The sequence below is a fragment of the Mustela lutreola genome, chromosome 5 (genome assembly GCF_030435805.1).
Source record: "Mustela lutreola isolate mMusLut2 chromosome 5, mMusLut2.pri, whole genome shotgun sequence".
Lineage (NCBI taxonomy): Eukaryota > Metazoa > Chordata > Mammalia > Carnivora > Mustelidae > Mustela > Mustela lutreola.
Genome location: NC_081294.1, coordinates 153,056,465 through 153,078,151, shown reverse-complemented (window position 1 = coordinate 153,078,151; position 21,687 = coordinate 153,056,465). Strand labels below are relative to the sequence as shown.

Genomic DNA, 21,687 nt, shown 5'->3' with positions numbered 1-21,687 from the left:
AAGAAAAAAATGCCTGTAACACTTGAAGCAAGCCACTTCCTAGAACAGGGGAGGGTAGGAGACTCCTGTTTTCCAGGACCACTCCATCAGGTAAAGTTCAGTGTCAGAGACACAGAACAAAAACAGAGACACACTCTTTTTGGGCCCCCTGCCACCAGCCAGGCCCGCAGTCCTATGGAGGTCTCCCTGCAACCCAAAACATATTCGAGGATGGTTTTTCTACCTCCCTGGGCTACCACCTGTCCTGCTTTCCCCTACTTTCTCTTCAGAAATGCTTCCTACTATCCTGCCCTCCTTGGTCCCACCTCAGGGGATGGTTCAGTCCCTCTGGGAACTGAGATCACCAGCTTTAATCTCTTCCTTCCATAAGAGAAACGATAAATCCAAAGGGATTCAGAACCCTGCAGTGACAAGGTGCAAACCCAGCCTTTTCCACAGGAAGGGGTCTCTTCACCCTCCCACCTCTTGCACTTGAGTCTCTCAGATGACATGAGCTTCCCCCAGTCATGGCCAAACGCACTTCTTCTCACCCTCTCCCAGAGGACGGTTGCACAGAACAGCTCTCTCTCTCCCAGTTCTGCGACGCAAGGTCAAGGCCTGACTATCAGTGCGCTTAGCATGGTGGATTAGGTCATTTGTCTTTTTCGTCTGTTGTTTGCAAACTTGTTTACTGAAACCTAACACAAAGGAAAGTACACAAATCCTAAGAATACAGCTCAATGGATTTTCACAAAGGGAACATATCATGTAACCAAAACCCTGGAGAAGTAACATATTACCAACAGCACAGAAGATCCCTCTTGCTTGCCCAGTCCCCCGGGGCTACACCCAAATATAACCCCAGCCTGAATTTCCAAATTTCCTTGCCATTGTTGAGTTTTGCCTGTCTTAGCGCTAGGTGAACGGACTCCTGTAGTATGTGGCATTTTCATGGCACTGAGGTCTTTCAACATGGTGCCTGTGAGATCCGTCCATGTCACTGTGTGCAGTTTGTACGAGTTTTTCACTGTTGGCGCTGTGTCATACGACTCTGTACAAACTCTGCCGAATAAAAAAGCATCTTGATTTAGGTAAGGAGAGGCTTTCTTCCAAAGGACCATTGCAACAAGGGGAGGAGCTATTGCAGAAGAGGGAAGGCTCAGACCTGTGAGATCTTAGAGTACCTCAAAGATTAGGTGGAAGTGATTAGGAAAGCTCAAACGAGCTCCCTGTGGGAGGGTGGGGTGAGAGGCTGGAGTGATCAAGCCACAGAACAGAACATGTTTTTGTTTGTTTTTATTGTGTTATGTCAGTCACCATGCAGTCCATCATTAGTTTTTTGTTTGTTTGTTTGTTTTTAGATTTTATTTATTTATTTGACAAAGTGAGAGATCACAAGTAGGTAGAGAGGCAGGCAGAGAGAGTGGGGGAGGGGGGAGGTAGGCTCCCTCCTGAGATCATGACCTGAGCCGAAGGCAGAGGATTAACCCACTGAGCCACCCAGGTGCCCCCATCATTAGTTTTTGATGCGGTGTTCCATGATTCCTTGTTTGCGTAGAATACCAGTGCTCCATGCAATACATGCCCTCCTTAATACCCACTACCGGGCTACCCCCATCCCCTCACTCACCTCCCCTCTACAACCTTCAATTTGTATCCCAGATTCCATACTCTCTCATGGTTTGTCTCCCCCTCCAAGTACCTCCCCATCAGTTCCCGCTTCCTTCTCCTAATGTCCTCTGTGTTATTCCTTATGCTCCACAAATAAGTGAAACCATATGATAATTGACTCTCTCTGCTTGACTTATTTCACTCAACATAATCTCCTCCAGTTCCATCCACGTTGATGCAAAAGTTGGGCATTCATCCTTTCTGATGGCTGAATAATATTCCATTGTCTATATGGGCCACATTTTTTTATCCATTTGTCCGTTGAAGGGTATCTTGGTTCTTTCCACAGTTTGACTATTGGGGTCATTGCTGCTATGAACATTGAGGTCCATGTGGCTCTTCTTTTCATACATCTGTATCTTTGGGGTAAATACCCAGTAGTGCAATTGCAGGGTTATAGGGAAGCTCTATTTTTAATTTTTTGAGGAACCTCCACTCTGTTTTCCAAAGTGGCTGCACCAACTTGCATTCCCACCAAGAGTGGAAGAAGGTTCCCCTTTCTCCACATCCTTTCCATTTGTTGTTTCTTGCCTTGTCAATTCTTTGTTGGTCAGCCATTGCCCGCAGTGGAGGCCCTTGGCAGGACTTGCCTGAGGGAAAGGGAGCTGCCTCACCCACAAAGAGTGACTGATGCCTGGCCCACCCACCTCAGCGGCCCCTCAAATGGGACTTTTCTGCACGCTCCTTCCAGTTCCACAGCTTCGCTTGGAACAGCTGAGGCCTCAGTCATGACTGCCTTGCAGCTCAGGTTCTCCCGCTGCCCATTTCTGCCAGCTGTCTTTCCAGGTCTTGATCCCAGGAGCACTTGCCAACAAATCTCCTGCATGCAAATTTTTGCCTTGTGATCTGTGTGCTTGGGATGCAACCTATGAGCCAAGTGAGCTTCCATGGGCGTACGCCAGGTGTGACATTCAGGTGTCAGCCTGACATCAGGAGCAGCCTGAGCAGAATCACACACCTGCTCTGAACCTGGGCATCTTCCCGGTAAAACAGAGGAGAACCTCCTGGGTCATGACTGATGATTGCACTACTGACACCTGAGAAGTCCTACTGTGGACGGTGTTGTTAAAACAGTTAACACAGCTGTCCAGAGTGCGTGCTGGTGAGAGGCTCTGGGGCCTGGCATCTGCTGGTCGGATCCTCTGACCACTTGCTATGTGACCCTAACCTCTTGCTGGCACAGTTTCCTTATCTATAAATTTACTTTCTAGGGCTGTGACAATATTTAAGTGGGTTTGATGCCTGCAGGCCAGGTTCAGGGACCAAGAGAGAGGAAGTCCCACAGGACTAGCCAAGCGGGTCCTTGGTTTCCCGTAGGATGAAAATTGAACATGAGCCAGGAGGAGGTGAAAACAGTTTACTGACGATACATATATATAGAGAGAGTTATGGATAGAGCATCCAGGAGACTCAGAAAGGAAAAGAGCATGGGTCTCATTTGCTTCAGGGCTGGGGTTTTTATTGGCAATTATGTTCTGGTGCATATGTCCTTTTAGGCATCTGGGAACTGGTCAGAAAAGGACAGCGTCCAGGTGTCTTCAAAAACCACTCATTTCCTGAAGCTGGGGGTCTCGGCGTCAAGGCATTTGGAGTCAGGGGTCTCGGAGAACCTTCATTTATGGTGACCCCGCCCCCTCACTGCTTGGATGTTATCTGTTGTGCTGGAAGACTCTGAAGACAACATAAACTCTTCCTCCCTTACCAGGAGGACACATACATTTGCTCCTTACAAGGCATGTGTAGAGCGTGGTGGGGATACAGGTCCTGGCAAGAAGAAAAGCAGGGAAAAGAGCAAAGGGAGAAAACGGCTTTTTCTTTTTCATGGGGTCCCTTCAGTTTCCTTGTCTCAGGTTGATCCAAGTCAATGGGTGAGAAGAAAACAGATGAGCTATCTAGTGCTTAGTAAAGGGTGGCCTTTATCAAGGGTGATTAAAAAAAAAAAAAAAGACAAAACAGAATTCAACTGAATAAATCTTAAAAATTTCACTGGCTTTATTCAAAAATTCATGAATTAGGTAGCATTCAACCTAGTGGATAGCAGGAGCTCTGAGGTGCCCTATAAAATGGAAAACATTTGTAAGCAAAGGAGCGGAAGCAAGGGAGTTCCACTAAGCAAAAAAGTGAATTGGGGGCGCCTGGGTGGCTCAGTGGGTTAAGCCGCTGCCTTCGGCTCAGGTCATGATCTCAGGGTCCTGGGATCGAGTCCCGCATCGGGCTCTCTGCTCAGCAGGGAGCCTGCTTCCCTTCCTCTCTCTCTGCCTGCCTCTCCATCTACTTGTGATTTCTCTCTGTCAAATAAATAAATAAAATCTTTAAAAAAAAAAAAAAAAAAAAAGTGAATTGGTTATGGCAAGGTCATGTTTCTTTAGAAGGCCAGGGGTCTATCAGGCAGATTACCTAACGAGAGCTAATCAGGCTGTTCCTGGCTGGCTGGTTTAAGATTCCATTTCTGGGGGGCGCCTGGGTGGCTCGGTCCTTAATCATTGCCTTCGGTTCAGGTCATGATCCCAGGGTCCTGGGATCAAGCCCCACATCAGGCCCCCTGCTCAGCGGGAAGCCTGCTTCTCCCTCTCCCACTCCTACTTTTGCTCCCTCTCTCACTGTCTCTCTCAGTGTCCAATAAATAAATTCTTTAAAAAAAAAAAAAAAAGGAAAAGATCCCATTTCTGGGAGAGCCAAAGCTATAATTCTCAGACCAGTGATGTGGCTTAGCATAAGTGACTCTTTTTGGGGCCCCTTATCTTGGCAACAAGGGCAAGGGTGTCTCCCAAGATTGGGAGGGCCTCAGAAGGGCAGGCCACTCACTTAAATCAGGCTGACTCTGGAGATTCATATTCACCCTAGATCTACAAGGACACAGGTGACAGGGGTTGGTAGGACCCCATCTGGCAGTTGAGAAAAATTTCTGGTATGTCAGGGTAAACTAGGTCTTTGGGTCTCAGATTCTTAGAAGAGCTAATGGTGAAAACTTGTTTAGTTTTGCAGTCAGAATGATGTAGTTTTTGGAATGTTGGTGTGGTCCAGAGCTGATGGCCAAGAAAGAATTCTTGAGATATCTGAGATACAAAAAGGTGGTTTTGGGGGCACCTGGGTGGCTCAGTATATTAAGTGTCTGTCTTCAGCTCAGGTCCTGCTCCCAGGGTCCTGGTGTTGAGCCCCACATGGGGCTCTCTGCTCAGTGGAGAGCCTACTTCTCCCTCTCCCACTCCCCCTGCTTGTGCTTGCTCTATCTCTCTCTGTCAAATAAATAAAAATCATTTAAAAAAAAGGAATCAGGGGCGCCTGGGTGGCTCAGTGGGTTAAGCCTCTGCCTTCAGCTCAGGTCATGATCTCAGGGTCCTGGGATCAAGACCCGCATCTGGCTTTCTGCTCAGCAGGGAGCCTGCTTTCCCCCTCTCTCTGCCTGCCTCTCTGCCCTCTTGTGATCTCTGTCTGTCAAATAAGTAAATAAAACCTTAAAAAAAAAAAAAAAAGGAATCAATTTGCAATATAGAGGGGCGCCTGGGTGGCTCAGTCAATTAAGCATCTGTCTTTGCTCAGGTCATGATCCCAGGGTCCTGGGACTGAGCCCTGCCTCCTCAGGTCTCACTCGTGGGGCTCCCTGCTCAGCTCAGTGGGGAGTCCGCTTCTCCCTCTCTCTTTGCCCCTCCACCTCTGCGCATGCTCTGTCTCTCACTTTCTCTCTCTCAAATAAGTAAATGAAATCTTTTTTTAAAATCTATAATATAGAAATAAATGTGCTGCAGGATGCATGGGTGGCTTAGTCATTTGAGCATCCAATCCTTGGTTTGGCTTAGGTCCTAATCCCGGGGTCCTGGGTTGGAGCCCCCATGTTAGGCTCTGTGCTCAAGGCAGAGTCTGCTTGTCCCTCTCCCTCCACCTATGCTCCTCCCCTGGTGCATGCCCACTGGCACACACTCTGTCTCTCCCCCTCAAATAAACAAAACCTTTTTAAAAAGAAAGAAAGAAATGTGCTGTTTTATTGACCTAAAAATAAGATATAGAAGCTTATCTAATAATTACAGTAATTTTCTAAATCCCAAAGAGCATAAATGGTAACTCAAGGTATCTGTCTCAACTACGATGTAATATGAAAACATCTGAGGTTTCTACTGGCAATGAAGTTACAAACCCTATTAATCTTGGGGTGCCTGGGTGGTTCAGTTGGTTAAGCATCTGCCTTGGGCTCAGGTCATGATCCTGGGGGTTCCTGGGATCGAGCCCCATCTCAGGGCTCTCTGCTCAGCGGGGAGCCTGCTTCTCTCTTTGCCTGCTGCTCCACCTGCTTGTACTCTCTCTCTCTGTGTCAAATAAATAAATAAAATCTTAGAAAACAAAAAACAAAAAAGTCTCGTTAATCTTACTGGGATCCAGGGACACCTGGGTGGCTTGATGGGTTAAGTGTCTGCCTTCAGCTCAGGTCATGATCTCAGGGTCGCAGTCCCACGATCAAGTCCCACATCAGGATCAAGTCCCACATCAGGCTCCCTACTCAGCAGGCAGTCTGCTTCTCCCTCTGCCCCGCCTTCCCCCCTGGCCCCCAGTTTGTGCTCACTCTCTGTTTCTCTCTCTCTCTCTCTCTCTCTCTCTCTCTCTGACAAATAAATGGATAAAATCTTTTTAAAAAATCTTACTGGTGTCTGTAGTCTGCATTCATAATAAAAGGAAAGACTTGATTTCAGTTAGTGATTAAGAAAAATATGAGCACTGATGTGAGAAACAAAGGTAGAAGAAAAACTATTAAACGTCCTTACTACCTACAGCCAGCCCACAAACAAGCCCTTAAAATAGGCAGAGTGACATTCCTCTAGGGACCCAACAGACTCAATGCTAATATTTTGCTAAGGGCAAAAGGCAACCTTAATCCAATCCCCAGGATCCTGTAAGCCTACTTTAACATATAAAAATTCTTTTGGAAACTCCCTTTATCTCCACTCCTCAAGATACATGTTGGCAATCATCCCCCAAGCATAGGACCCACCGATGTAGGGTCTCATGACTCCGGTTTTACGAGACAGTAATAAATGGCCTTTTCCAAGACCCCTCCAGGTCCTGGAAACCTTGCTTCCAAATTCCTTGGAGACCTACACTATCCCTAACCTCCTCCCAGCCTGACCGTGTATAATGGACCATTTCTCGGGACCAGGGGGCAGCTCTTTCTGTCCACCGGTCCTACCCCTTTTTAAAACCACACTTTTCACTGAAGACGTCTCAAGAATTCTCTTTTCGCTGTCAGCTTTGAGCCCTAACGTCTTTCCTACATCAGATGTGTTCCCATCCAGGTTCACAGGCCCTTACTGTTAGTGGCTACCCCCAGAGTCAGCAAACCTCTTTTCTGTGACTTAGGTTGAGTCCCTCACTTCCAAAGTTCCAACTACCGCCTGTCCACAGTAAAGGGCGCCCACAGCAAGGCACTCTGGCCCCGTGTGGGGCTAGAGTCCAAAAGACCTGCAAAATGAGAGGCTGCAAACTGTGTTTGAGCAGCTTGTGTGATTGGGAATGTCATTATGAGCATAACAAAGAAGGTTTTCTCTGGAAGACTGGTTGTGTTTCACGAAATATGTGCCTTGAGGTAGGAAATGATTCACAAGTTTGGTAGGAATTAAGTCTGTCCACACACCTGCCCCCTGCTCTGTCCAGGCAAGAGGGTGAGCAGTGCCTGGTCTTTGCTCACTCATTACTAGAGGTAGTAAGTCTGGTCTCCCCCTCATCACGAGTGTCTCTTCTGTTTTGTTTCTCACTGCAAATTCTGGGCTTTGTTCATGCATCCCTTTGAGCTTGGTTAATGCAGTGAACACAGAAGAAATGATCCTTTTCTGATGCTCTGGTGGTAAAGGCGTGTGAGAGTCCTAACTCGAGGGTGTGCCCATGATCCTGGAGAGAGAGGATGGCAGCAATGGAGTTGCTTGGTGGGCATATGAGTTGGACAGCGAGAAGCATTTCCAGAGAGGATGGGGGTGGGAAGGAAGAGGTGATTGGACCATAGAGAGGGCATACATTTGTTCTGGTGTGGAGCTAGAGCTTCTGGCCTGCAGAGACTTGGAGTAGAAATGAAAGAGGAAGCCAGGTGACAGAGCTGGGCTGGAGGTACAAAATCAGGAGGACTTGATCCTGCTGGCAACCGTGGCAGTGGGCATGAGAAGAGCAGAGGCCCAGGCCCGTGTCCTGCAGAATCCCAACACTGAGGGCAGATGGAGGAGGAGAGTCAGACCCTGAGTCCCAGGAGCTGGGATGAAACCAGATGTGGTATCATATTACAAGCTCAGTGTGTTGATGTTCCAGAAAACTGAAAACGATGGTGACTGTAGAGTGCTGGTGACTTTTACATGCTTCGAGGTCACCCACCACCGTTGTGAAAACTGCGTTGGGTCATTCGCTCACCATCCAGCACGGATACTACTGCTTCCACCCTGCCTGAACTTGGGTTTACAAGATGATCCAGAGGTCCCACTCCTAGATATGTATCCAAAGGAAATATAATCAGTATTTTGGGAGATGTCTGCACACCCAAGTTCATTGTAGCATTATTCACAATACCTAATGTGTAAACGACCTAAGTGTCCACTGATAGACCAATGAATAAAGAAAATGTGATCTATTTATAATGGAATATTATTTAGCCTTAAAATATAAGGAAATCCTGCCATTTGTGACAACATGGGTGAACCAGGAGGACATTGTACTAAGGAAAATAAGCCGGACACCAAAACACAAGGACCGCATGAGCTCACATATATGTGGAATCTAAAAATGTCAAACTCAAAGAAACAGACAGTAGAATGGTGATCATCAGGGACTGAGAAGCAGGGAAATGGGAAATGTTGTTGAAGGGTACAAACTTTCAGTTATAAGATGAATAAGTTCTTGAGACCTAATGTACAGCATAATGACTATAATTAATAATAATATATTGTACACTTAAAACTTGCTGAGAGTAGATCTTATGTATTCTTACCGCACACATAAAAAATTAATTATGTGAGATGGTGGAGGTGTTAATTAGCTTAATTAAGTTAATTAGTTAATTATGATGATTATTTCACAATGTATATGTACATCAAACAACACATTGTACACCTTAAATATGTACAATTTTTAATTGTCAATCCTACCTTGATAAAGCTGGGTGAAAATCTAGATTATGGAACAGCACTCTTGTCTGGGGATACAGGAGCTTACACACAGGCAAGAGCCAGACAATAAAAAAGAAAACCAGCAAGTGACACATGATTTTAGCTCTTGATCGAGGCCTGGGTCAATGTTTGAAAACTCGATCAATGTAATTCAACATATTAACAAACTAAAAAAAAAAAAAAAAAAATCTGATTACCCCAGTAAATGTAGAAGAAGCATTTGATAAAATCCAATATCCTTTTTTTAGGAACATTTAGTAACAGGCTTTACTTACTCTCCAATAGAAACTTACATAATGTTTATAGTTATACAGCGAGATATAAAGATAACACAAAACATTTTCTGGATTCGTAACTTTTTTATTGAGGCATAATTGATATATAACATATTTCAGGTGCATGACATAATGATTTGTTATTTGTATAGTTGATAATTAATATCTGTTTACACTAACTGAAAGAAATTCAAATATTTTGCTTTTAAGGAAAAAGCCATGACCATGAAAATGCAGGTCTTTGTTTATGTTTTGTTTCTTAAATTCCACATACAAGAGATGCCTGGGTGGCTCAGTCAGCTGGGCGCCTGTCTTTGGCCTGTCCTGGGTTAGGGTCCCACTTTGGGTTACTTTTGTGCGCTCTCTCTCTCTCTCTCTCTGACAAATAAATAAATAAATAAAATCTTTAAAGAAAGAATTCCACATATGAGTGAAGTCATATGGTATCCATCTCTCTGTCTTACCAAAAAATCATATTTAAATGGGTTTCTTTGGTTTAGTTCTTTTTAAGAACTTATTTATTTGTTTGAGAAAGAGAGAGAGCACATCCAGTAGGGAAAGGGCAGAGGGAGAGGGAAAAACAGTCTTGAGCAGACTCAGTGCTAAGCATGGAGCCCAGCGGGGAGCTCGATACTAACACCCGGAGAGATCAGGACCTGAGCTGAAACCAAGAGTCCATTAAGGTCTGCTCCTGCCCCACCCCCCTGGCCTATTGCTCTTTGTTTAAATTTTCATAAAAGTAGGCGAAAATGATGTAGAAGGAATTTATAGCATGAAAGTACAATAATTATACTTTGTAAGTATCTTTGCAAAGCAAGTTATAAAACAGTGAGAAGCATTTTTGTTTTTAAAAAGTGCATATGTTAAAATATGTATGAAAAGAATCCAAAAAGCTCTAAGGCAAAATATGAAGAATTGGATGGCATGGTGATTTTCATTTTCTTCATGCTTCTTTATGCTAATTACTTCTTCTCATACCTGTCTATTTTTTCTACAGTGTGCATATATTAATGGAATAATTTTTAAGTGCCTAAAAATACAAATGGGAAGTCCTAAGGAACTAGAGTAAGTTGACCACCCACATAATACATGCAGCAGGGAGAGCCCCAAGACGCACCCCAGCACCCAAGGGTGCCTCTGTTTCTGCCCACTCTGTTGTAATCTAACAGTGAGCCCACTTAGTCTAATGTGACCAAGGGAAAACAGAAAGTTAGAGTCTCATGTAGCCAAGGGAAAACACGGGAAGGAGGGAAAGCCAGAACTCGCTCATGTTTTCAACAAATACTAAAACAAAAAGACTGAAGGAACTTGGAAAGGCTCTTCTGCCAGGAGATGGTCCCATATCTGGTTCTTGTGTCTGTAACTGTAGCAGGCAGAATTCAAAGATGGGCCCCAAGTGTCCCATCCTGGTGTCCACGCCAGTATACTCCTCTTCCCTTGAGTGAGTATGAAGAGATATCATGCCTGTGGTCATGATACATTTTATGGAAGAAGCGATTTTGCAGATGTAATTAAGGCCACTGGTCAGTTGGCTTTGAATGAATCAAAAGTCATATTATGCTGAGTAGACCTGAATTAATAAGGTGAATTCTCAGACAAAGGTGAAGTGCTGGAGAGAGGCTGCCTTGTTGGTCTCAAGGGAGAAGTAAAATGCCTATCGTGCAAGGGCCAATGAACCAGCAAGGGGGCTCTGAGAGCAGCATGCAACCAGCAAACAGCAAACCAATGGGGATTTCAGTCCTACAACTACAAGGAACTTGATTCTGCCAACAGCTAATAAGGTTGGGAGAGAATCCTAAGCCTCAGAGAATATGGCAGCAATGGTTAACACCATCATTTTACCTGGTGAAACATGAGACAGTACCTTGTTAACCTGTTCCCAGACTCCTGACCCACAAATCTGTATGATAATAAATTTGTGTTGTTAGTACATTAAAAGGATTATTTGCCTCGACCAAGTGGGATTTATTCCTGGGATGCAAGAGTGTTTCAACATTTGCAAATCAATCAACATAATACATCACAAGAAAAGACAAGAACCACATGGTCCTCTCAATTAATGCAGAAAAAGCATTTGGCAAAATACAGCATCCCTTCTCGATTAACTCTTCAAAGTATAGAGTAGCGGGAACATACCTCAATATCATAAAAGCCATTTATGAAAAGTCCACAGAGAGTATCAAACGCAATTGGGAAAAACTGAGAGCTTTTCCCCTAAGGTCAGGAACAAGACAAGGTTGTCCACTCTCACCACTGTTGTTCAACATAGTACTAGAAATCCTAGCAACAGCAATCAGACAACAAAAAGAAATAAAAAGTATTGGAATCAACAAAGAAGAAGTCAAACCCTCACTCTTTGCAGATAACATGATACTTCATGTGGAGAACCCAAAATATCCCTCAAATTGCTAGACCTCATGCAGCAATTCAACAACGTGGCAGGATACAAAATCAATGCACAGAAATCAGTTCTATTTCTATACACTAACAGTGTGTGCGAAGAAAAAGAAACTAAGGACTCAATTCCATTTATAATTGCACCAAAAACAGTAAGATAACTAGGAATAAACCTAACCACATAGGTAAAGGATCTGTATTCTAAAAGCTACGGAACACTTATGAAAGAAATGGAGGAAGACACAAAGAGATGGAAAAATATTCCATGCTCATGGATTGGAAGAACAAACATTTTAAGATTTCCGTGCTTCTCAGGGCAATCTACACTTTCAGTGCAATCCCTACTATTTACATTTTTTACAGAGCTGGAACAAACAGTCCTAAAATTTGTATGGAACCAGAAAAGTCCCCAAATAGCGAGAGAAATGTTAAAAAAGGAAACCAAAGCTGGGGGCATCATCATTGCAGACTTCAAGCTCTTTTATAAAGCTGTCATCATCAAGATAGTATGGTACTGGCACAAAAACAGACACATAGATCAATGGAACAGAATAGAAGAGATAAAATTAAAAAATAGAAAAGAAATAAAAATAGAAAACAAAATAGAAAAGAAAAAAAATGGTCAACCAATCTTTGACAGAGCAGGAAAGAATATACAGTGGAAAAAGGACAGTCTCTTCCATAAATGGTGCTGAGAAAACTGGACAGCCACATGCAGATGAATGAAGCTGGACCATTCTTTTACACTATACACAAAGATAAACTCAAAATAGATAAAAGACCTCAATGTGAGACAGGAAAATCCTAGAGCAAAACACAAGAAGCAACTCCTGTGACCTCAGCTGCAGCAACCTCTTTCAAGACACATCTGAAAAGGCAAAGGAAACAAAAACAAAAATGATCTTTTGGGACTTTATAGAGATAAAAAAAAAAAACAAAACAAAACTTCTGCATAACAAAAGAAATAGTGAACAAAACTAAAAGACAACCTATGGAACAGGAGAAGATATTTGCAAAGGACATATCAATAAAGGGCTGATATCCAAGATCTATAAAGAGGTTCTTGAACTTGATGAAGTCCCAGAACCTAAGTCAGGTTCGGTGGGGTGAGGAGGTTCGGAGCCGACGACTAAAGAAAGAATTCTTAAGACGTCATTGGTGCAAAATGGTGGTTTATTAAAGCACGGGGACAGGACCCGTGGGCAGGAAGAGCTGCTGCCCCGGGTTGTGAGGGTGGGCATGTTATATACCCCACAGTTGGGGGGAGGTGGTGAAGGAACGGGAGATTTCAACAGAGTTCTCACATGTTAGGGAGGGCCTACAAGGTGCCAGGGGGGAGTCTTTGCCCTTATGGCCTGATCAATGTCGTCTTTAGGTCAGGCATTAACATCAAGATAATTGGGAGATTCTTGGTGGGGCATTATGATCCAGCTATCATTTACATTCCCTTCTACCCCAGTCTCCTCCAGTTTATGGTGGGAGGGGGACATTACGGCTTCAGGAACCAAGAGTTATTTGCCTCTGGAAATTTGTGCTATTGATAAGGTAACCTCCCTGTTTAGGTCTCTAGGACATCTTGTAGGGCAAGGGAGATTCCTGTTCTGCAGGATTGTGATCCCTGAAAGTTAACTATTTATCATTTTATGGCAGTCAGGGGTGCCTGAGGAATGCTACACATATGGAGGGGAGCGGGTGAAGAGGGGGTGCAAGGCGCCAGCTTTTGCTCTGTCCTCAGCCAGCCTCCTGCTCCCTCATCAAACTCAACACCCAAAACACAAAGAGTCAAGTCAAAAAATGGACAGAAGACACAAACAGACACTTCTCCTAAGAAGACATACAAATGAACAACAAACACATGAAAAATGTTCAACATCACTAGTCATTAGGGAAATACAAATCAAAACTACAATGAGATACCACCTTACACCAGCTAGAATGGCTAAAATTAACAAGACAGAGGACAACAAATGTTGGCGAGGATTTGGAGAAAGGGGAATCCCCTTACACTGTAGGTGGGAATGCAAGCTTGTAGAGCCACTCTGGAAAACAGAATGGAGGTCCCTAAAGTCATTAAAAATAGAGCTACCCTATGACCCAGCATTGCACTACCAGGCATTTAACCCGAAGATACAGATGTAGTGAAAAGAGAAGGAACCTGCACCACAGTGTTCATAACAGCAATGGCCATAATAGCCAAACTGTAGATGGAACCAAGGTGTCCTTTAACAGATAAATGGACAAAGAAGATATGGTTCCTATATTAAATGGAATATTACTCAGCCATCATAAAGGGTGAATACCTACCATTTACATTGATGTGGTTGGAACTGAAGGGTATTTTGCTACGTGAAAGAAGTCAATCAGAGAAAGACAATTATCATAGGGTTTCACTCATGTGTGAAATATAAGAAATACTGCAGAGGATCATGGTGAAGGGAGGGAAACCTGAATGGAAGAAATCAGAGAGGGAGACAAACCATGAGAGACTATGGACTCTGGGAAACCAACTGAGGGTTACAAAAGGGAGGAAGTAAGGGGATGGGGTAACTGAGCGATGGGTATTAAGGAGGGCACATTATGCGATGAGCACTCGGTATTATATGAAACTGATAAATCATTGGACACAACATCTGAAACTATTGATGTACTATACATTGGCTAACTGAATTTAAATTAAAAAAACACTAAAACAATTTGTGTTGTTTTAAGCCACTAAATTTGTGTTAATTTGTTATTCAGCAATAAGCAACGAATAATTGCTTTCCAATTAAGGAATTGGAATGGTCTTTCCAATTAAGGAATTCATATTTTTTTTAGAAAAATAAAACTGTTGTGCAAAGATATCTTTGTTATATAAATAGTTTTATATGTACAAAGATCTTAAGAAAGAGAGAGAGAGAGAGCATGAAGGGGGGGAGCGGCAGAAGCAGGCTCCCTGATGAGCAGGGAGCCTGATGTTGGGCTCGATCCCATGACCTGACAGGAAGGGAGACACTTAACCAACCAAGCCACCCAGGAACCTCCCATGTTGTTGTTTCTAACAGTAAGCTAGTTTGAGTGTGCTTGAGCTGCTGTAACAAAATTCCACAGACTGAGAGGCTTATAAACTACAGAAATTTATTTCTCACGGTTCTGGAGGCTGGAAGTTCGAGATCAATATGATGGAGTTCTGATGAGGGCTCTCTTTCAAGCTGCAGACTGTCGCCTCCTCACTGTGTCTTTATATGGCAGAAGGGACCAGGGAGCTGGGCGCTAGGATTGCAATGTTTGTGGGGGGACACAAACATTCAGACTACTTTGTTATTGTTGTTGTAATTATTCCACATACAACTCTGTAAGATTTTATTGATTCAGTGTAAATATGGTGGATCTTTGGACTTTCTCCAGGTCTGAGTTATAAGCAAAACTGCCGGGAACATTTTTGCACATAATTCTCGTTATCTCTGCACTCATGTCTGTGGAATTGCTCTTTCATCGTGCGGGATATACTTGCAGTAATTCTAAGATTTGGCACACACAACCTTTGTCTTGACCTTATATAAACACAAGTGTGCGGGGCACCTGGGTGGCTTAGTCGGCTACATGTTGGACTCTTGATTCAGGCTCAGGTTGTGATCTCAACTCAGCAAGTAGTCTGCGTGAGATTCTCTCTCTTCCTCTCCCGTTGCCCTTCCCCCTCTGCGTGTACTCATTCTCTCTCTCTCTAAAATAAATAGTCTTTTTAAAAACCATGAGCGTGGAAGGTGGAAATTAGTCGGGAGGATAGAGGCATTTTGAGGTATTTAGTAGATTCTAACTTCTGACTCATAAATAGAGAGGTGGTTCTGGAAGAAATCTGGACAGGTTGAAGATTGCTGTTTTTGCAAAACGACCCATGATTATGTAGGCCTTTTGTTTTTACTTTAAAACCTTTTTATCCTCTTAACACAGTTTTTCACAGAGGGAAGGTTTTTAATTTATATGAGGTCCAAATTATACATTTTTCCTCTTCGGTATCAAATTTATGAACTCTTCACCTAGCTCTAAGTCCTGAAGATTTCTATTTTTATTCTAAAAAATTTATAGTTTTACATTTTACATTTAAGACTGTGATCTCTTTTGAATTAATTTTTTAATTTTTAATTTTTTTTAAATTTATTTATTTTCAGAAAAACAGTATTCATTATTTTCTCACCACACCCAGTGCTCCATGCAATCCATGCCCTCTATAATACCCACCACCTGGTACCCCAACCTCCCACACCCCCGCCACTTCAAACCCCTCAGATTGTTTTTCAGAGTCCATAGTCTCTCATGATTCACTGTTCCTTCCAATTTACCCCAACTCCCTTTTCCTCTCTAACACCCCTTGTCCTCCATGATATTTGTTATGCTCCACAAATAAGTGAAACCATATGATAATTGACTCTCTCTGCTTGACTTATTTCACTCAGCATAATCTCTTCCACTCCCGTCCATGTTGCTACAAAAGTTGGGTATTCATCCTTTCTTTTGAATTAATTTTTGTGTAAACTGGGAGGTTTGGGTTGAAATCCATCCTTTTGCTTAGGGACATATATTCTCTTGCCTATGGATCTGAATTGCTTTTACATCTTTGTCAAAAATTAATTGGCGATAAAATATTTGCAAACCACCTAAATATGAGAAAGGACTTGCAGCTGAAGTATATAAAGAAATATCAAAACTCAACATTGAAAAAGTCTTCAATATTAACAGAATAAAGGGATTAAAAAAAACCCACATGAGTACCTCAATTGATGCAGAAAAGTTGTTTGACAAAACTCAATACCCTTTCATGATAAAAAACCCCTGACTAACTAGGAATAAAGGGAAACAATTGAATGGTTATACAAGGTTTGGTACATCTATACCAGGGAGCATTACTGAACAGTAAAAAGAAATGAACTGTTGACACCTGGAATGAATCCCAAAGGAATGACGCTGAGTAAAGAAACCAATCTCTAGAGACTACTATTCATTCCATTCACATGGAATTCTTGGCATAACAAAATTACAGAGATGGAGAATAGATTAGTGCTTACCAGATGCTAGGGATGGGGAGCAAGGGAGATTAGAAGGGGTTGTGTGTGGTTATGAAATGGGTAGCCCAAAGGAGCCTTTTAGTGATGGAACTGTTCCGTATTTTGATTGTGGTGACAGTCAGAGGAAGCTACACATGTGATAAAACTACTATATAGAGAAATCTGAATAAACCCTGTGACCTGTACCAAAGCCAATGTCCAGTTTTGTGACCATACTGTAGTAATGCAAGATGTCAGCTTTGGGAAGGGCAGGTGAAGAGGGCATGAGATCTCCCTGCATTTCTTTGCAATTCTATGTGAAATCTATATTTCAAAATGTTGGCCAGGGGGAGGGTTGCTTTTTGTTTTGAAGATCTCAGATTCCGAACTGGTTGGCACTCTCTTATAAGAACTTGATACTCTAACTTGGGGAAATGTGTAGACCATGAGAGCCCTGCTAATGGCAGAGGCTGTGGTCAATTCACAGTTCCTTGTGGTTGCGACGACACATTTTCTAATCTGCGCTGAGAATCTCAGTGTGGGACAGAGATGGTTCTCACTGAGTAGAAGGTCCTGTTATTAAAACAGGAGATACTCAGCTGAGACCGCCTCTGAATGCCCATAAGCCCGAAAGATGCACACTTTGGCTTGAAAACACACAGCTGCATACAGTTCTAAGAATCTCATGACAATCTTTACATTAAGAAACTAAGCAAGAGAAAAATAAATCTACTAGGATGGTACAGTAACCATAGTGTACTCCACTCCAGCACTGGCTACCCACCCCTCCTCAATCTCTCATTAAAAGTCAAAACCCTAGGGACAGAATTCAAGCTTCTCTCATCAGCAAGAATTTAGACCCAGCTTTTCAAATGAGGTTTGGGAAGATTTAGCGACATAATCTAAGTCTAAAAAGCATGTTTCAAATCTGTTTCTACAGCAGATAGACATGGTGCAGGGGGTAATTAACGGAATAAGAAACTGGAGGTTAATTCACCAAATACTGATAGTTCTAAGTTGTGGGTTTTCCGGTTAATATTTTTCTATGTTTTTTTCCCTGAATGTGCTGTTTCTTTTCTTTTCTTTTCTTTTCTTTTCTTTTCTTTTCTTTCCTTTCTTTTTCTTCTTTTCTTTTTTAATGGATCTTTATAACGGGGAGGGTAGGGAGGATTCCTCGTAGGGTATCCATCCAGCGTGAAGGTTCGATATCTCCAGCTGGAACACCTGTTTAAAAGGGTGGATACCTCAGGCAGCAGAACTGTGACCTCTGAGATCATGGCCACTTCTAAAAGCGCTGGTTCTATTGCCAGAAAAAAAAAAAGGTTATGGGTTAAAAAAAAAAAAATTAAGGAGGTGCATGCAGGGTTCCCCTCTCCTTTATTTAATTTCTAAAAATAATGCACACTCACGGATCAATTTGGGAAAACAAAACAAAAAAACAAAAAACTCTGCAGGTGATACAGGCTTCCCTTCCGCGGGGTTCCCACCCATTCTCCAAAGTGAACGGTGGGCGTTAGAGCCCTTCCCCAAACCAGGGCCGAGGGCGTGCTCTCCGCGAGTCCCTCTCCTCTGCGCGCGGGTGGAGCCCGGGGGTTCTGGTCAGATTAACCCCCGCGGTCGGGATGGGGTCTGCCCTAACCCTAAATTCTTCCCAGCGCTTTCTTTCCCTGAAGACCCTTGCAAAGTTATCAGCAGGGAAAGGTGACACCCCAAGCCCGACTCCGGCGGGGTAGTGTGGCGGAGCAGTCTAAAGCGCTGGATTAAAACTCCAGTCTCTTCGGGGACGTGTGTTCGAATTCCACCGCTGCCAGCCGGGTCTGCTATCGATCGCAGACTGGGACGAAGCGGAATCGGGCACTGTCCGCTTTCAGTGTCACCCACCCAGCGGGCGGCCAGACGCCGCGCTCTGCGCCTTCTGTGCGCGCGTGTTCCGGACAGCAGGTTGGGCTGGGGCAGGTGGTTACAGGCGCGCGGGGCGGGCACCCTTGCCTCCATCCTGAAGGAGCGCACAAAAGGCGCCGACGTCTCCAACTAGGGGGAGAGGATGGTGGACGTCCTGAACCGAAGCCAGGTTTGTCCGGTACAGTCTCCAAATACACCCCAGGGTAATAAATCCCGAATAGTAGTTGACGGTGGATGTTCTAAGCCGGGGCCGAGTTTGGCTCGTGGTCTCCCCAGATTTTAACCAGCAGGAAGAAAAAAAAAAAAAAAAAATCGTACGAATTGTTTCCGCCCGGTTTCGAACCGGGGACCTTTCGCGTGTTAGGCGAATGTGATAACCACTACACTACGGAAACCTATTGGCAGTGCTTTCTCTGTAATATCCTTAATCGTCGCGAAAGCCTTCCGTGGTGGCGACCACAGTGTTCTGTGGCTGAAGAGAGAAGGCACCGCTTCCCCAATCGGCGGAAAACAACCGCGAGCCGCTGTGCGAGCAACCGTCGGTTCCGGAGCGACGCACTCGCTCTTCCACCTGCCCTTCTGCCCGACCCCCCAGCCCCTCGGAACTTTCGGGTCCGCCATCTGCCTGCCTAAGACCCCAACCGTCCGCCCGAGAAGAAATGGAGTTTAAAACCACGTAAAATGAAAAAGCGGGCTCGTCCGGGATTTGAACCCGGGACCTCTCGCACCCAAAGCGAGAATCATACCCCTAGACCAACGAGCCATCCCGCTCCCAAGTCTTTGGTTCAGTCCATAATCTGGATCTAATTGGACTAGGTTTTGGTCACCAATGGCAACTTTTATTTTTAACGTTTTGGAATTATCTCCTAGACCTCGGGGTCGCAGCCCCCGCATGCGCCGTTAACATCACCTGCGGGCAGCTCGCCCCGCGAAAGTACCCAGATCCCTCGAACCCTCTCCGTGCGCTGGGAGAGCCTCCCGGCGAGCGCGCCTAGGACAGCAGGCAGGGGCACTCCTCCGCTTTGGGGACCGAGAGCCCCCCGCCCAAGGGAGCCCAAGCGAGGCCCAAGTCTGGAGGCCGCGGGCCTGGGCGCCGAGTCGGGGACCAGCCGGAGTGCTCCGGGAGAGGAAAAGGAGCGGGGTTTGGAGGGGAGGCGGGACAGACGGGGTCTTGCGCCGCGACAGGCGAAATGAAGCCCGAGTGGTCCCTTCAGGTGGGGCGCCTGGTAAAAGGACGAGGGCGTTCGTGTTTGTTTGTCTGTTTGTTTGTTTGTTTTAATGCAAATGTGAAAAGCAACGTAACGCTTTGCAAAGCTATTTGCAAATGTAGAGAAGTGTAGGGCAGAAACCAGATAACCGGCGGCGGTGCCTGGGTGCCCAGCTCGGGAGGCTTGCACCAGAGCGCGCGCGCACTCGCCGCGCAGGCTGGGCGCCGCCCCGCCTCTCGGCGTGGAAGCGGTTGCACGGGAGTAGCCCTCGCTCGCGGCGAACCAGAGTCCAAGGCTGTGAGAGCGCTCTCCTCCTTCGTCTTGGACCTGCTTTCCCCAAAAGGCTTTAACTGCACTGGGCTATTCGGAAGTAAAATAATAATAATAATAATAAATAATAAACAAATTAAAAAACAAAAAACAAACCCATTTTTTAAAAAAACTGATTTTGGTTCCCTTATGTAAAATTCACGAAACTCCACTCAGAGCTGGCCAAAAAATTCCCAGAAAAATTCCCTACGAAGATTGTTGCAAAACAGAGTGGGAGATGAATGGGGCTAACCCTCTTCCAGGAAACACAGTGCTCCTGTCCCCACTGCCACTCCAGGATCTTGCCAGCCTCTGCGTTGACCGCTCCATTGGATGCTCCCCTCGGCCTCTTCCTCGGAGCACAAGATGCTAACAGGCCTCTTCCTTAACTGGCACCGTCCTCGCCTCCTTTCGTGCGCGCAAAGTGTTGGATGGGCTCTGTCCTGGGCCACCGTGTGTCCTCGCGCTCTTGGTCACGACCGCCTCCGAGTTGCAAGCATTGGCTTCCCTTCTCTATGGGATTATATCAGAAAAGTGCGAGCAGACGTCCTAAACTGGGAACACCTGCCCTAAAGTTTTTCAGTGCGACATTTGCTTTTGTTTTTTTTTAACCATTTTTAAAAACCATTTCGGTTTCCTTTTAAACGCAGAATTAATATATACTAAACTGACTTTCATTCATTTATGTTGTTCAAGGAAGTCAAGCGTACGAAATGCAATTATATCCCCAGAGAGCATTGGGGGCGCTGCCACATAGGCAGGGAGCCAGGCTCGCGGGAGTGCTGGGGACCCGCCTGTCACGGCCTTTGCCTGCACACGACCAGGCGGCGACCCTGACCCGCCGCGCCATCCCAGCCCGCAGGAGCCCTCTGTCCGGTCAAATGGGACCTTCAAAAAGGTCACCGCGGTAACTCCAAGCCGCACTCCAGCGCCGTGTGGGTTTCGGAAACAACCCGACCCGGTGCCCCAAAGTGGAGAAAACCACTCGCGGAACCCTGGGGAGACGCGGGAGAAGGGATGAGTGGACTGTTGAATGGGCGCGCAGGCCTTGCCATCAGCCCGCTCGCATCCAAAGAGCCAAGACTGCATCAAGGTCCGGACAGATGCGCCCGGCATGGGCCGGGAGCGCACCTGCACCTGCCGGCACCTGCGCGTACCGGACTCCCAGGATTCATCCACCCCAATGAGCCCACCCTCAGGAGCAGGGCACCTCGGGAGCGACCTGGCCTCGGGAGCGACTACCTCACTACAGAGCCTAGATTGTGGGGACCCACGGGCAAGCCAAGCGAGGGCTTAAACCTAGCCCCCCTCCCGACTGAAACAGGTTCCCAGGGTGTGTTGTGGGAAGGTGGGCGTAGACAGCTCGTCTCCACTAAACCAAGATAGAGGAGACGAGGACTCTGCCCTGGGCTGAGTAGGGTGAGAGGAGAACGGAAGGATCCACCGCGGACTTCCCGAGAGCGAGCGAAACGCGCGAGGGACCGCTTCGGAGAGGTTGCGCGGAGCCCGCGGAGCCTGTGGCCGCAACGCCACGGGTGCAGGGGGTCTGGCTTCTCGGGAAATGCGGCCACTTCTCGTCACCCCGCATCCGAGGAGCCAAGACTAGTCAGTTCCACCTAGGGCCTGGCTCCCAGGAGGACGGAAATTCGTGTTGGTTCACAACTCTTCCAAAGGAGTGAAAAAAAAGCGGTGTAAAGGCCCCAGCGAGATTTGAACTCGCGACCCCTGGTTTACAAGACCAGTGCTCTAACCCCTGAGCTATGGAGCCAGCTGCAAGTAAGCTTTCTGCGCA

The 21,687-nt window shown here is 45.4% G+C and overlaps 3 non-coding genes across 3 annotated transcripts; all 3 read right to left on the bottom strand.

Annotated features, from left to right (window-relative positions):
* Window positions 1-18,700: 18,700 nt before the first annotated feature.
* On the bottom strand, window positions 18,701-18,773 carry TRNAV-AAC (transfer RNA valine (anticodon AAC)). The gene has a single exon. It is a non-coding gene; the product is annotated as a tRNA-Val (tRNA).
* A 296-nt stretch (window positions 18,774-19,069) lies between these two features.
* On the bottom strand, window positions 19,070-19,141 carry TRNAP-UGG (transfer RNA proline (anticodon UGG)). Its single transcript has one exon. It is a non-coding gene; the product is annotated as a tRNA-Pro (tRNA).
* Window positions 19,142-21,590: 2,449 nt separating this feature from the next.
* On the bottom strand, window positions 21,591-21,663 carry TRNAT-UGU (transfer RNA threonine (anticodon UGU)). Its single transcript has one exon. It is a non-coding gene; the product is annotated as a tRNA-Thr (tRNA).
* Between the last annotated feature and the right edge of the window lie 24 nt (window positions 21,664-21,687).